We start from the raw sequence: 14,873 nt of genomic DNA on the forward strand, positions 1-14,873 counted from the left end.
TTACAAAGAAAAGTAGCTCATTAGGAAATTTTCTACAGCAAAAGAACAAAGGAAAGGTCTTCTAGTCCTTGTCATAGGACCAAAATAATTGGCTGAAGAGGACAGGGCAGGGTGGGGAAAAAGCTTTGTCTTAGCAGGGATGCTTTAAACTTACAGAAAGAGGACTGAGTAGATTCCTCTGTTCTAAAGAACATTATTCTTCATATAGTTCATTTTCCCACTTTAGATTCATTATAATGGATGATTTCCTATTTAAAAAAAAATCTATCACTATCAATATTATTCTAAATAAATTAAGCATTGATTTTTCAAAAGAAATAATTGTTTAGTAAATAGTATTTAGATGTAAGTGAAAAATATGCTAAGATATTTCCCAAACCTTGGTAATCAAATAAAGTAGATAACAAGGAAAAAGCAATTATGAAAACACTTATGTTACTGCTACTTTATTTTAAATATGGTGGAATCCAAAAAAACATTTTAAGTGTCACCAAAGGACATAAATCTGTATGTTTTGTACCTACTGTAAATGCTATTGATAATAATAGAGTAATATTATGTTTTTTTAACTTAAGAATATTAAGGATGGGAAGAGAACACCCACAGAGTGGGAGAAAATATTTGCCAGCTACACATCAGATAAAGGACTGATAACCAGAATATATAGGGAACTTAAAAACTAAATTCTCCCAAAACCAATGAATCAATAAAGAAATGGGCAAGTGAACTAAACAGAACTTTAGTTTAAAACAGAACTTTTTTCATGGCCAAAAAACACATGAAAAAACTGCTCACCATCTCTAGCAATAAAGGAAATGCAAATTAAAACCACACTAAGATTCCACCTCACCCCTGTTAGAATAGCCATCATTAGCAACACCACCATCAACAGGTGCTGGCAAGGATGCGGGGGAAAAAGGAACCCTCTTACACTGGTGGTGGGAATGTAAACTAGTACAACCACTCTGGAAAAAAATTTGGAGGCTACTTGAAAAGCTAAACATTGATCTACCATTTGATCCAGCAATACCACTCTTGGGGATGTACCCAAAAGACTGTGACACAGGTTACTCCAGAGGCACCTGCACACCAATGTTTACTGCAGCACTATTCACAATAGCCAAGTTATGGAAACAGCCAAGATGCCCCAGCACTGATGAATGGATAAAGAAAATTTGGTATCTATACACAATGGAATTTTATGCAGCCATGAAGAAGAACGAAATGTTATCATTCACTGGTAAATGGATGGAATTGGAGAACATCATTCTGAGTGAGGTTAGCCTGGTTCAAAAGACCAAAAATCTTATGTTCTCCCTCATATGCGGACATTAGATCAAGGGCAAACACAACAAGGGGATTGGACTATGAGCACATGATAAAAGGGAGAGCACACAAGAGAGGGGTGAGGATAGGTAAGACACCTAAAAAATTAGCTAGCATTTGTTGCCCTTAACGTAGAGAAATTAAAGCAGATACCTTAAAAGCAACTGAGGCCAATAGGAAAAGGGGACCAGGAACTAGAGAAAAGGTTAGTTCAAAAAGAGTTAACCTAGAAGGTAACACACACACACAGGAAATTAATGTGAGTCAACTCCCTGTGTAGCTATCTTTATCTCAACTAGCAAAAACCCTTGTTCCTTCCTATTATGCTTATACTCTCTCTTCAACAAAATTAGAGATAAGGGCAAAATAGTTTCTGCTGGTTATTGAGGGGGTTGGGGGGAGAGGGAGGGGGCAGAGTGGGGGGTTAAGGGAGGGGGTGGGGCAGCGGGGAGAAATGACCCAAGCATTGTATGCACATATGAATAATAAAACAATAAAAAAAAAGAATATTAAGAATGGGCTTTCTTCATACCCAAAATTCACATAAAATTTCAAATATATCAAGTCTTTCTAATAATAATAAAACACAATACAAAATAATTGGAAAGAAATTTTCATTGTTATTTTCAATTCTATTTTAAAGACAAAAGAGGTATCAAGACAAAATAGGTAGCTTCAATATTACCAACCATTGACTGGGGGAATTTGTGCAAAACAAATTAGAACAAATACTATTTTTATATTTTTAGTCATGAACAGTTTTTATGATTAATTTGAGTTAGATGGATAAGACCCAGAACAATAGTGTGAACAATATTTGCCTAAATTATCTTATCTTTGCATGAGCACTTGATATTCTTGAACTAATGATGAAATTACTTTGGAGTTAAGTGAAATTTTATGAATAACAATACATTTCATTCTACTAAATCCAAATTTGAACTTTTAAACTACTCTCAAAGCTTGCTATAAAATAGATGCCTCATCTTTGGATGTGTTTCTTAGGGAAAAAACATAACAATACTTGGAGTGAAATACATGTGCATATATTTCACCAGAGATAAATATTCTTTAAATAGAATATGTTATGAGCGCTGGAATTTGAATTCCTAACAAGAATACAAGGGTGGTCCACAGTATACACTGTGAGAAATGTTGCACTGAGTTAAATGAATTCTTTCTGGCAAATGCTTATCAGTTACTTTTCAAAATAGCTTGAGGAGACTCTGTATTTTATTTCATGGAAGAAGAACTGGTACAAGAAAGATTTCCTTTGTCTTTCTTTACTACTCTGAATGTGGATTGCTTTACTACTCTGAGTATATTTTCATAACAAAGGAAACAGCCTTTCTAACTTATTTAATATGTTAAAATAAACATAAAACAAGTTCTCATTTTAATGTTTAAAACTCCTTGTTCATTTTTATTTGAGGCATTAACAACTTTTACAAGACAGAGGTGACCAATTTTCAATACCTAAAGGAAAGTGAATACTTGTTTTAAAAACAGTAAGGATACCTGAAGTGTTATGTAAATTATCAACTACATCTCCACATTTCACAGGTTTTGTCTCTAACGCATAATGAAAAGGCTGGGAGTGTAGCTGAAGTAGAATGCTTGCCTGGCATGTGTGAGGCCCTGGGTTCAAAGCACCACAAAACAAAAATGAAAAAGCAAAAAGTATAATTTTATGAAATTCAGAGATTAGCAGCACATACTGTGAATCCAGATTGTATGCATTCAAAATCAAAATCAAAGCTAAACCTGATCTTTACCAGCAATATCCATTCAAAGAAGTTTCACAACCTTTCTTGTGCCTTGGTTCCCCCATCTATAAAACAGGAATAATAATGCTACCTCCTGATAAGGTTTTGATAAGGATTAAGTGAAGCATTTAATAAGGTATCTGGCATATAGTGTTATTCATGTTTGCTCTTACTATTCAGAAAGTCAAATTTGTAGATGCAGAGGTAGAACAGTGGTCATGGAGAGCTGGGAGATGGGAAAATCGGGAGATGTCAGTGAAAGAGAAAAGCATTCAGTTATAAGATAAACAAGTTATAGAAATCTAGAATACAGTAAGGATGGCAAAAGATGTGTTAATTTGATTGTGGTAATCATCACTGCATGGTACATCTTGAATATATACATTTTCCAATTAAATGTTAAAGCACAAAGGGAAAATGACAGAATATAAATAGATGCATTTATTTTTTATGACAAATTTCCATTGTCATCTGAAGATCTATGCTAAAAGTTATAGAAGTTAAAGTCCCCAGAGCAGAGAGAATGAAAGATTGGATTCTTGCTGCCAAGTCACTTATATCCACAAAGCAGCAGAAGCTAAGCAGTCAGATTCCACCCAGATGTTAGGACATTCACCTCTCAGCCAGTACAGCTCACAGGGCTGCAGCCCACAGCTATCCTCTCCAGTTCACATCAATGGCTTCTTCCTCAGGTCTTACTATGTCTCTGCCTTCCCCTGAACCTTCACGGGGGGGCTCTTCCTCCTTCACTCACCTATTTGCTAAAATTTTCAGAATTTTCCTTGGCTATGGGATCTAAAATGCAGTTGCTTTGAATTTTTCACTCCTTAAACTCTTTTCCTTCTTACTACTTATCACTATTTGAAATGAAATTACACATGAGGAGAGTTTGTTGTTATCTGGCTTTACTTAGAAAGTAAGGTCCATAAGAACAGGAGTATGTAGGTTTGTTTTGTTGCAGCCTTTCGTAGAAAAGTGTTTGGCAGAGAAGGTCTCAATATTGTTGAGTGAGTTATGATGATGTTGACAAATAACTAAAAAGGCATTCTGGAAATACTGGTGTTTCTCTATTCTAATTGTAAATGAAATGTGAACCAGTAAACACTCTTTAGTATTTCACCAATCTCCCCACATACAAGCTCCCTTTTTCCTTCTTGTTTACAGTTGGAAAAAAGAAAACAGCAATAAATAAAGATGATGATTGCTTTCCTACAAGAAGGAAAACTAAAACAAAAAAAATGTTAAACTCTTTCTAAGAGTCTAATACATAAAATAACATTTCTCATTCCCCTTATCTTATATTGAATCAAATTTAGTTTTGCTAAGCAGCTAAATAGTTATACTTTTTGTGCCCTAATTATTTTATTTGCTTGTCACCTAGACCGAAATCATTAAAACCAATTTAGCTTGAATTATAGCTGAAAAATTCTAATGCTTAGAGTTCTGTTAATAAATCTGGAGATAACACAAGCTATGCTCCACAAGGTTAACTTGTGATTAATTCTGTATTTTATTGTGATTATTCTGAATTTGCAAGTGCACACTGGAAAGTCATGTGTTTTTCTGAAATTGAGCACTTAATTTCTCACCATACACATATGAGAACAGGCTCCACACTCTACAATATTTGTTAAAGCCTTTTAGTCAGATTTCTAGCAGCAGCAGAAAAAATTAAGCAATTTTACACAATAGAGTAAAAAGGAAAGTATTTTTGGCCATTATTTTCAAGGCAAAGCTATGTTCAGTAACAACAAAGAAGAATCTATGTTGGCAAGAAGTAAAAAAAAAATTCTTGCTATTTCCTTTCAAATAGCCTCATGAAAAGTTAAACAACACCTGAAAACATCCTAATGCATCAAAAGAGAGAGATAAAAAAGAAAATGAAGTAAAGTAGAAAAAGAATTAAATTCTTTATCAAGCCATATCAGCTATTAGTACCTCTGTTGAAGCTGTGCATCTTTGGAGGAGTCATTCCCCATCTCTGGGCATCTGTGCCAGTTTCTGTGGTTGTGAACGACCTATCCCAAAGGTCAGTGACCAAAAGCAGCAGTATGGATCATGAATATTCAATATAGACAATGGTCAGCAGGAGCAGCTCTCCTGTCCTGGAGTTTCTGATGCATTTGAAGTTTGCTGAAATGGGAGAATGCTAAGAATTCCGATCATGTGAAGACATACTCACCTTTCTGGGAAGGCTCCAACTGCTAGAGTAGAAATAGTGAGGGTTTCATAGGTACTTTGTATGTATTCTGTCTGCATGACCTCTCCAGCATGGGCTTGCAGTGGAGAGCCAGACTTTTTTCCTGTCAGTTTAAAGCTTCCACGGCATGTGCCCGAGGAGAGATCCAGGTGGAAGGTGAATAGCTTTTTATGATATAGCTTCATAAGGCACATGGCACACCATAACCACAGGTCTGCCCAGATTCCAGTGTGGGGAATATAGACACGTCCACCTCTCCACAGGAGAATTCCGAGACATACTACAGAAAAACCCTGTAGGATAGGAGCTATTGGTGTAGTCATTTTTGGAAATCCAACCTGCAGCTGCCTCCTTTATCTTATATGAAAAATAATCAAGTTGCAACAGTCTCAACATTCTCTTATCTCAGAAAGTTCTGTAAGTCTCTGAGTAAATGGCAATGCAACTGGCTTCAGTGTGACTTGAGACAGATATTACACTGTTAACACATTGGGGAAGAGGACAACTTTGGAGAATACATATCTCGGGGAGTGTTAAAGCATTTAAATCAGCAATGAAAAAAATTTTCAGTGTTAAGGCTGATATATGGTTGCAAATGCAAGAATATTTTCAAAGGGTGTAATTTCTAGGACATAAGGCAGGTTGATTATTCCATGTCATTTAATCTTTCTATTTAACAACATAATTATTATCATGGCTTATTTACATTTTGAATACCAGATATGACATCAGGAGTTGTTAACACATTACAATTGCTAGGATTTTTTTAAAGTTATAGATATAGTTTTAAAAGATATAGATGATATAGATATAGATATAGATACATGTGCATGATTAAATACATAGTATAGTTAAAATATTTATATAGTATATTATTAATCCACGTAAAAATTTGATTCATTATAATAAAATACTTTTTTATATGCTTATCCTTGGCCCTAATGTCTCATCTGATAACAACTGGCAGATAAAAAATGTTATCAGTGGCAAATTGCTTGTTTGTTTGTTTAAATATGGAACACTCTGAATTTGTGCATCATCTTTGCAGAGGTGTCGTGCCTAATGGTCTCTGTATCATTCCAATTTGAGTATATGAATTGCTAAAATGAGCATAAGCAAGTTCTTTATTAGCATATTATTGTTATACTGGGGGTACATTTACAAAAGTTTTTACAATATATTTGTGTTAGATTCACTCCATCCATTTTTCTCTTTATCTTCTCCCCTTCTTAGAATAGTTTCAATAGGTCTCGTTGCTCCACTTTCATGCATGAGTACATAGAATTTCCACCACATTTAGAAATCTAGCAGACTACATAGAACAGGTCATGGTAAACACATTGAAATAGAGCATGTATAATTCCTAAGGTCAAATGGAAGGAACTCCAACAACATCATTTATATATGTGAGTGTGTGTGTACATGTATGTATGTGTATACATACATGTACACACATATGTACATGTATGTGTGATTTTAAGTCTCATTTATTTTAAAGCGTAGTGAGTGTTTTCAATGTTATCATTATGTATTCACAAAACAGATTATATAAGTAAAATGTCTTACGATCACTTGAGTAAGTATATGACTTTCCTGTATAGAGAAGTTTATTAAACAAACCATGCATGCCAGCTGTTCCTCATTTCTTCTAACAGAGTTATGTGCATTTTGCCAGTTGGGAAGTTGAAATTCAAAAAGACCAAAGCTTACAAGGTCATATCATTTATCAACTTCAGTCTTATAAGTTACTTGCTACTGTGATATGGGCCTGCCTTTGTATTTTGCACTTTATTGTCACTCTATTATTTCATACATAAGAAAAGTGACACAAACATGAGAGGAATTTCAAGATTAATTCCTCAGACATCCTTCAAATATAACTGTAATAGCAAAGACCTTTAATATCTAAAAGATTTTGAGTAGTTCTTAGTGGTCTCAAATGTCTCATTTGGATGGAGATATTTTCCTATTAAACTGGAACCATTCTAGGCACCCATTAAAACCCAGGACCTTTTGTGAACCATGCAAGAGCTCTGACACTTGAGTTATGTCCCCACCTCTTTCTTTCTTTCTTTGCCCTGGTAGTCCTCAAACTTGTGATCCTCCTGCCACACCTCCTGAGAGGCTGGGATTACAACTGTGAAGCACCATGCTCAGCACAACTTCTTACATGTGTGCATTACATCCAAGTGTAATCTCCATAAATTTTATAGGAATGGAAGTAGACCATGGCAACATAAATAAGACGTCATTTGCAAAGTTAAAGAAATTAGTGTTTAAATCTTTTTGATGGCAACTGTAGGAATACATAGTGGTTCTCAAATTTTTCATCACGGTTTCTAGAGTATTTTGAAGTATAATTTTATCTTTAAATTCCATGAACACTTATCATTCCATCCTTTAATACCCAAGATGATATTTAAAAAAATATTTTAAGAACTTTTTCTCCACTTAATATTCTATTATAACTGATGCCAAAAAATTGATCCATGATTTCATGGGTTTCAAATTCCTTCTGAATTATTTGCCACATACATCTAAGAGATATTTAAGTCCCATTTTGAGAGGACAGCATTTCCCTTAGTAAAACTGGACTTTGATTTTCCAAGTTCATCAATGTAAAGCGATTCTTTCCTTGGGGAAAAACATTTAAACCATGCTGCTTTGCTCTTCTCCCTGCCATTCTTCCTTTATGGAGTATTTCTATAATTAAAGCAGTCACCATGTCACTATCATGGGAGTATTGGGAAAATCATTATTACATAAAATAGAATAGAATAATGTTCATATAGGAGATATATTCTTAGCAACAGCTGCAATAGGAGAGCTTTAATATTCATAGTATCTATTAGTCTGAATAGAAAAAAAAATCTGTAACCACTGTAAAGAACACTGCTAAATCTAATTGTAGGAAATTACAACAAATTTAAATGCCATGTTTTATATATTGCATTGCATATTTTGTATTTGTTCTTGAATAATTGTATAAGAACACATAAAACCATTTTTCAAAATAGACTTAATTTTTACAGAAGTTATATGTTCACAGTAAAATTTAGAGAAAAGTATAGAGATTTCCCATAGATCCCCTCCCCTCACATTTGCAGAGCTTACTCCACTACCAAAATCCATTCTCTTGTGTGGTGCTGAGGATTGAAACCAAGCCATAAGCATGCTGGGCAAGCATTTCACCACTGAGATACCTTCACAACCCTCCAATATCAAAATCCATAACTAAAATGTTACTTTTGTTAAAATCAATGGCTATTGACATATCATCATCGGATGCCCAATTTACTTTCAGGGTCACTCTCAGTATATGTTCTACAGGTTTTGACAAATGGATAAAACATATTTCCACCATCATAGTACTAAATAGAATAGTTTTACTGCCCTGATAATTGTCAATGTTCTACTCGTTCATCCCTCCCTGACCTTAACCTTTGACAAACCACTGATCCTTTTCTTGTCTTCATAGTTTCATATTTACAGAAATGTTAAATACATCAAATCACTTTTAAACTATCATTTCAGAAGAGTGCAGTAATAAACCATTTTTTCCAATGTAAGTAAATTTTTTAAAGTATGACAATATATTTATAATTAATTGTCATCTGAATCTATTATCATTTTTCTAGTTATGTGAATTTTTATGAATTCATTTATGTTTAGTAAATTCCACTTCAAATCCTTAAGAAATTCTACTAAATCTTGTAAGAGCAAGAAGAGTCTGAAAAGGCAGGCAGTACCAATCTACAGGAAAAGAAAAAGCAAGAAAGTAGAGAATAACATCAATTTAGCAATACACAATCAAACCCTCAAACAACTAAGACAACTAAATGACAGGAATCACCACTATCAATAAAAACACTTAATGTTGATGGACTTAATTCTCCCTATCAAAAGGTACCATTTGACAACTGGATTAAAAAGGAAGATCCAACAATTTGTTGCTTACAGGAAACCCAATTCATTGATAGAAATAAGCATAGGCTTAGGATGAAAAGCTAGAAGAAGATTTACGAAGCCAATGGCCCCCCAAAACAGGCAGGAGTAGCAATACTTATCTCAGACAAAGTAGACTTCAAATCTACCTTGATCAAGCGAGATAAAGAAGGACATTCCATACTAATAAAAGGGGAAATAGACCAAAAGGAAGTAATAATTATCAATCTATATGCACCCAATGTCAATGCACCTATTTCATTAAACATATCCTGAAGGACCTAAAAGCATATATTAACTCCAACACAGTGGTTGTGGGGGACTTTAACACCCCACTATCATCAATAGATAGGTCATCCAAACAAGAAATCCAAAATCTAAAACATACCATAGATCAAATGGACTTAGTTGATGCCTACAGAACATTTCATTCAACTTCTACACAATATATATTCTTCTCAGCAGCCCATGGAAACTTCTCCAAAATACAAAGCATGCCTCAGCAAATATAAGAAAATAGAAATTATACCATGCAGTCTATCTGATCACAATACAATAAAATTAGAACTCAACAACAAAAATAAAGACAAAAAACATGCAAACAACTGGAAACTGAATAACTCATTGCTTAATGAACACTAGGTCATTGATGAAATAAAAGAGGAAATTAAAAGGTTCCTGGAAGTCAATGAAAATGAAAACACAATCTACCAGAACCTAGGGGACAGAGCAAAGGCAGTCTTGAGAAGAAAGTTTATAGCCATGAGTGCATATATTAAAAAGACTGAAAGATCTCAAATCAATGACCTAATGATACTTCTCAAACTCCTAGAAAAACAAGAACAAACCAATCCCCAAAAAAATAGAAGAAGAGAAATAATAAAAATAAGAGCTGAAATCAATGAAATAGAAACCAAAAAAACCATACAAAGAATTAATGAAACAAAAAGTTGGTTCTTTGAAAAAATAAAAAAGATCAATAGACCCCTGACAAATGTGACTAAAATGCGGGGAGAAAAAAACCCAAATTAGTAAAATCAGGAATGCAAAAGGGGAGATAACAACAAACACCATGGAGGGCCAGGAAATCATCAGAGACTACTTTGAGAAACTATATTCAAATAAATGTGAAAATATTGAAGAAGTGGACAGATTTCTAGATACTTATGATCATCCAAAACTGAACCAAGAGGATATTAATCACCTGAATAGATGTATAACACAAAATGAAATTAAAGCTGTCATCAAGAGCCTCCCAAAAAAGAAAAGTTCAGGACCTGATGGATTCTCTGCTGAATTCTATCAGACCTTTAAAGAAGAACTGATACCAACCCTCCTTAAACTGTTCCATGAAATAGAAAGGGAAGGAGCACTGCCTAACTCATTTAATGAAGCCAATATTACACTTATCCCAAAACCAGGCAAAGACACCTCCAAAAAGGAGGACTATAGGCCAATCTCCTTAATGAACACTGATGCAAAAATCCTCAATAAAATAATTGCAAACTGAATTCAACCGGTAAATTTATATGGAAACACAAGAGGCTACGAATAGCTAAGGCAGTACTCAGTAAAAAGAACAAGCTGGAGGTATCACAATACCGGACTTCAAACTATGTTACAAAGCAATAGCAATAAAAACAGCATGGTACTGGCACAAAAACAGACATAAAGAACAGTGGAACAGAAGAGAGGACCCGGATATAAAGCCACACAATTATAACCAACTTATCTTTGACAAAGGTGCTAAAAATATGCAATGGAGAAAAGACAGCCTCTTCAAGAAAAACTGCTGGGAAAACAGGTTAGCAGTCTGCAAAAAAATGAAACTAGATCCATGCTTATCACCTTATACCAATATTAACTCAAAATGGATCAAGGATTTTAATATCAGACCCCAAACTCTAAAGTTGGTACAGGAAAGAATAGGAAATACTTTGAAACTAATAAGTATAGGCAAGGACTTTCTCAATGGAACCCCAGCAGCTCAGCAACTAAGAGATAGCATAGATAAATGGGACTTCATAAAACTAAAAAACTTCTGCTCAACAAAAGAAAATGTCTCTAAACTGAAGAGACCACCCACAGAGTGGGAAAAAGTATTTGCCAGCTATACATCAGACAAAGGACTGATAACCAGAATATATAGGGAACTCAAAAAACTAATGAACTAATGAAAAAATGGGCAAGTGAACTAAACAGAACTTTCTCAAATGAAGAAATTCAAATGGCCAAAAAACACATGAAAAAATGCTTACCATCTGTGGCAATAAAGGAAATGCAAATTAAAGCCACACTAAGATTCCACCTCACCTCTGTTAGAATAGCCATCATTAGCAACACCACCACCAACAGGTCTTGGCAAGGATGTTGGGAAAAAGGAACCCTCTTACACTGGTGGTGGGAATGCAAACTAATACAATCACTCTGGAAAAAAATTTGGAGGCTTCTTAAAAATCTAAACATAGATCTGGCATATGATCCAGCAATACCACTCTTGGGGATATACCCAAAAGAATATGACACAGGTTGGTTACTCCAGAAGCACTTGCATACCCATGCTTATTGCAGCACTATTCACAATAGCCAAGTTATGGAAACAGCCAAGATGCCCCACTACTGACAAATGGATTAAAAAATATGGTATTTATACACAATGGAATTTTATACAGCCATGAAGAAGAATGAAATCTTATCATTTGCAAGTAAATGGATGAAACTGGAGAACATCATTCTTTTGGGCCAGGCTAAAACATCTTTAGCCTGGCCCAAAAGACCAAAAATCATATGTTCTCCCTCACATGTGGACATTAGATCAAGAGCAAACACAATAAGGGGATTGGACTTTGATCACATGATAAAGTGGGAGCACACAAGGGAGGTATGAGCATAGGTAAGACACCTAAAAAACTAGACAGCATTTGTTGTCCTCAATGCAGAGAAACTAATGCAAATACTTTAAAGCAACAGAGGCCAATAGGAGAAGGGTACCAGGAATTAGAGAAAAGGTCAGTTTGAGAAGAATTAATTTAGAATGTAACACACATATACAGGAAATTAATGTGAGTCAACTCCCTGTATAGCTATCCTTATCTCAACCAGCAAAAACCCTTGTTCCTTCCTATTATTGCTTATACTCTCTCTTCAACAAAATCAGAGATAAGGGCAAAATAGTTTCTGCCTGGTAGTGAGGGGTCGGGGGGGAGAGGGAGGGGGCGGGAGAAAGGGAAGGGGTGGGGGGAAAGGGGGAGAAATGACCCAAACATTGTATACACATATGAATAAAAGAAAAAATTTAAAAAGGAATAATAATATAAATAAAATGGAAAAAAATCTAACCACAAAGAAAAGTCCAAAGAAAAAGCTTACATGTTCTCAGATCTTTCACTACTGTGGCAAAATACCTGACAGAAGCAATTTAAGGGATGAAGGACTTACTATGGATAACAGTTTCGAAGGTGTCAGGCCATCGTGGTGGGGAGGGAATAGAGAGAAGAGGAGAGGAGAACGATCGGGAAGGGAGGGGAGGAGAGAGGAGAAGAGAAGAGAGGAGAGAGGAAAGGAGAGGAGTGAGAAAGAGAGAAAATGCTTGCATGGCTGGGTTTTCCCTTTTCCCCCTTTTATTTCACATCAGTCCACAAACTGTGAGATGGTGCCTCCTACTTTCAAGGAACAGACACTCCTAATGGCGTCCTTACTAATCCGCCAGTTACTTCTTAACCAACCAAGTTGACAAGATTAACTATCACAGCTTCACTAATGAATCCTTCTAAACTTTACAGTAGAATACAAATTCTTCATACATTCTTCAAAAAGTAGAAGTTGAGCGAATATTTCTTAACTCATTCTATGAGGCCAGAATATTTGGGATAAGGCAAGGGATGGAAACCAAAAACTTGTATGTAGTTGATATGCTCACTGTACAGGAATGAATATAGTAATTTTAAACCATCTGAGGCCACTATGGGGAGAGGGCTAGGGAATAGTGAAGAGTTCTGGTAGAGATGAACTAATTGGGGTTGTAATATATATATGCATGGAAACAACAAAAGGAATCTCCCTATATAGCTATCTTTACCTCAAATGAACAAAAATGTCATATTTTTCTTATTATCATGTAGGTTTTTTCTTCTACAAAATTAGAGAACAGTAGGGTGGAGTAGGTTTTGCCCAGAGACAGGGAATAGGGGGAGACACAGGGTGGGGAGGTGGCTGAAATAATGTATACACATGTAAGATAATGCAAAAATGATGCCTGTTGAAACTGCTCTAGGAATTGGGGGAGAGGGCATGAAAGAGAGCAGCAGAGGGGTGAATTCAGGTATGCTATATTTGATTCATTGCAAGAACTTTTTCAAATACTCTAATGTACCCCCACCCAGCACAACAGTAATAATAATAATGATAATAAAAGAAGTGAGGTTCCAATATCAATATTCACAGTGCTATGCACATTTCCTGACATACAGTAGAGGCCCAAATATTATTTGTGTAATGACTTAAGACACATTTATTGTATGTGTAGTTGAACTTGGTCTTAATTGTGCTATGACTCACTTTGGGTAATTTTTTTGGAACAAGATGTGAGCTATTACCATATAAGTATGGAATCATAATAAGCATGCAGAACCAGTCAATAAGAGTAAGCAACTGGAAAGAACAGGAATTTGGGGTAAAAGGGAAAAAATAAAAAGAACTAAAGTGCTTAAAAAAAATAACAAAAATCAAAGTCATCACAAGAAAAAAAAGTCACTATCTCTTGTGAATGCAGACATAGAAATACTAGTAAACTGAAGCTGGCAACATATGAAAAAGAACTACCACCATGACCAGATGGCATTTCTCCCATTTTAACCCAAAGTAAGTTAATTTTAACATTTTTTTAAATGTCTTAGTATAGTATTCCGTATCAACAGAATAAATTACAAAGCTATATGCTCATCTCAGTAAATAAAGAAAATGCTTTTAATAAAGTTCAACACCCCTTCTGGACAAAATTGCTTAACAAATAGATAACAAAGGAATCTTCTTCTTCAGTCTGATAAAGGACATCCACAAAATCAAATTAGATGATATTCATATAGTTAGTAGATGTTAATGGATGTGTTTCCCTTTAAGACAAGGTCAAGGACAAAGAAACAAAGTCATATTGATAATGGGTAGAGATTGAATTCTTTCCTTTAAGACAAAAGACAGGATAAGGATTTCTTCCTTAGTCACTACTAGTCAACATTGTTCTGAAGGTCCTAACCAGAACAACATCCCCACCCAGAAAAAGAGGAGGAGAGTGAAAAAAATGATCATGAGGAAGAAGATGAGGAGGAGGAGAAAAACGTACTTAGATTGGAAATGAAGAAGCAAACTCCATTTGATGACGAATGATGTCATATATAGAAAATCCTGAGGAATCTATCAAACATCAATTTTATTTCTATTTATTTATAATGAACTCTGAAAAGAAACCTAAGAAATTTTCATTAAAGCAGCAAAGAAGTACCTGGGGATGTGGGTCAAGCAGTAGAGTGTCTGCACTGAGTTCAAAACCTAGTACCTCCAAAATTTTTTGAAAAACAGCACAAAAGGAATGAATTTAATAAAATATATAATGTAAAATTTATATATCTATTTTATATTAT

The 14,873-nt window shown here is 34.9% G+C and overlaps 1 protein-coding gene and 1 non-coding gene across 7 annotated transcripts in view; both read right to left on the minus strand.

The window, feature by feature from the left end:
- The window catches only part of Lrp1b (LDL receptor related protein 1B), a 1,877,349-nt gene that overhangs the window by 490,126 nt on the left and 1,372,350 nt on the right, over positions 1 to 14,873 (minus strand). The window lies entirely within an intron of this gene.
- LOC141422881 (U6 spliceosomal RNA) lies at positions 6,300 to 6,401 on the minus strand. Its single transcript, XR_012447584.1, has one exon. It is a non-coding gene; the product is annotated as a U6 spliceosomal RNA (small nuclear RNA).

The sequence above is a fragment of the Castor canadensis genome, chromosome 4, assembly GCF_047511655.1.
Source record: "Castor canadensis chromosome 4, mCasCan1.hap1v2, whole genome shotgun sequence".
Classification (NCBI taxonomy): Eukaryota; Metazoa; Chordata; class Mammalia; order Rodentia; family Castoridae; genus Castor; species Castor canadensis.